This window comes from Pongo pygmaeus, chromosome 7 (assembly GCF_028885625.2).
Source record: "Pongo pygmaeus isolate AG05252 chromosome 7, NHGRI_mPonPyg2-v2.0_pri, whole genome shotgun sequence".
In the NCBI taxonomy this organism is placed as follows: domain Eukaryota; kingdom Metazoa; phylum Chordata; class Mammalia; order Primates; family Hominidae; genus Pongo; species Pongo pygmaeus.
Genome location: NC_072380.2, coordinates 23,252,968 through 23,255,468, shown reverse-complemented (window position 1 = coordinate 23,255,468; position 2,501 = coordinate 23,252,968).

Here is a 2,501-nt window from a genome sequence, read left to right as displayed (position 1 = left end):
GAGGTGTGGTGTTCGTTTATTTCCCTGGCCCCCTCCTCCTGTGACACAGCTCTGAGTGACAGGAGGCCAGGGCTTCCTTCCTGCTGGGAATCCTTACTTGTCCCTTCTCTGCCTTCAGGCTTGGCTGGGGTGGGGGGCGTGGTGGGGGGGTGGGGGGTGTGGCGGGGGTGTGGGGGGCGTGGCGGGGGGATGTTCCTGCCTGTGTCTCCCTGGATTTTAAAGGGCCAGGTTCTTGGGCACTGGAATTCGCCCCTCCTCCCTCTGGGGAGAAGGACACCAGCCCTTGCCTGTATCCCCATCAGTGGACCCAGGTTGCTCAGCCCTGCAGGCACCTAGGAGACCCATTTCCCGCTCCCCTTGCCCTGGAGGACCAGCTTTCCCTCTCATCCACAACTCCCAGGAGGCCCAGGCGTGCCCCCATGCTGTCTGTCTTCCGCAGAGGGGAGATGGGGCTGTTCCAGCCACCCCCTATTTCCCTCCTGCACTGCCCATGGCCTCACTTGGAACCCTCGGCTGGGTGAGCTGCATGGAGGCTGAGCAGCCTGTAGAGGGCAGCACATGCCAGAGCTTCCCAGCCAGCTGCTCTGGAGGCGGTGGAGGGGAGGCAGCCACAGCCCTGGAGCCCTGGAGCCCTGGACCTGGACAACATGGCTTCCCCCAGGGTTGGAGCTGCTTGTCTTGCCACAGCCTGCTCTCTCTCAAGGATTTAACCCCTGATCTCCAGGTCTTGGTGCCACGCAGCCGTGCCAGAGGTTGTCTTTGTTTCAAGTTTGCTGTATCCCAGACCTAAGCAGCGTTTTCCTGGAGTCCACCCCATGGCCAGGCCCTCTCAGCTACGACACCTTTCTGAGGCGAGGTGACTCCTGAGCTCTGAGCCCACAGCCCCACTGGCTCCTGGCTCTGCCCCTCCTCCATGGGACTGCATCTTTTACACCTAAAAAGGATGGGGGCGGTGAAATTTGGGTCAGGGTTAGAAAACAGAAAGGGGTAGCCAGGCACGGTGGCTCAAGCCTGTAATCCCAGTGTGTCTGGAATTGGTGGGTTCTTGGTCTCACTGACTTCAAGAATGAAGCCGCGGACCCTTGCGGTGAGTGTTACAGCTCTTAAGGTGGCGCCTCTGGAGTTTGTTCCTCCTGATGTTCGGATGTGTTGGGGGTTTCTTCCTTCTGGTGGGTTCGTAGACTCGCTGGCTCAGGAGTGAAGCTGCAGACCTTCGCGGTGAGTGTTACAACTCTTAAGGCAGCGTGTCTGGAGTTGTTCATTCCTCCCGGTGGGCTCATGGTCTCGCTGGGTTCAGGAGTGAAGCTGCAGATCTTTGCGGTGAGTATTTCAGCTCATAAAAGCAGCGTGGACCCAAAGACTAAGCAGTAGCAAAATTTATTGCAAAGAACGAAAGAACAAAGCTTCCACGGTGTGGAAGGGGACCCCAGCAGATTGCCAATGCTGGCTCCGGCAGCCTGCTTTTATTCTCTTATCTGGCCCCACCCACATCCTGCTGATTGGTAGAGCCGAGTGGCCTGTTTGACAGGGCGCTGATTGGTGCATTTACAATCCCTGAGCTAGATACAAAGGTTCTCCACGTCCCCATCAGATTGGTTAGATACAGAGTTTCGACACACAGGTTCTCCAAGGCCCCACCAGAGTAGCTAGATACAGTGTCGATTGGTGCATTCACAAACCTTGAGCTAAACACAGGGTGTTGATTGGTGTGTTTACAAACCTTGAGCCAGATACAGAGTGCCGATTGGTGTATTTACAATCCCTGAGCTAGACATAAAGGTTCTCCAAGGCCGCACTAGAGCAGCTAGATACAGAGTGTCGATTGGTGCACTCACAAAACTTGAGCTAAACGCAGGGTGCTGATTGGTGTGTTTACAAACCTTAAGCTAGATACAGATTGCCGATTGGTGTGTTTACAATCCCTGAGCTAGACATAAAGGTTCTCCAAGGCCCCACCAGAGCAGCTAGATACAGAGTGTCGATTGGTGCACTCAAAAACCTTGAGCTAAACACAATGTGCTGATTAGTGTGTTCACAAACCTGGAGCTAGATACAGAGTGCCCACTGGTGTGTTTACAGTCCCTGAGCTAGATATAAAGACTCTCCACGTCCTCACCAGACTCAGGAGCCCAGCTGGCTTCACCTAGTGGATCCCGCACGGGGCTGCAGGTGGAGCTGCCTGCCAGTCCCGCACCATGTGCTGGCACTCCTCAGCCCTTGGGTCGATGGGACTGGGCGCCCTGGAGCAGGGGGTGGCACTCATCGGGGAGGCTCGGGCTGCACAGGAACCCACGGAGGCGGGGGAAGGCTCAGGCATGGCGGGCTGCAGTCCCGAGGCCTGCCCCGCGGGAAGGCAGCTAAGGCCCGGCGGGAAATCCAGCGCCGCACCGGTGGGCAGGCACTGCTGGGGGACCCAGTACACCCTCCGCAGCCGCTGGCCCGGGTGCTAAGTCCCTCATTGCCCGGGGCCGGCTGCTGGGAGTGCGGGGCCCGCCAAGCTC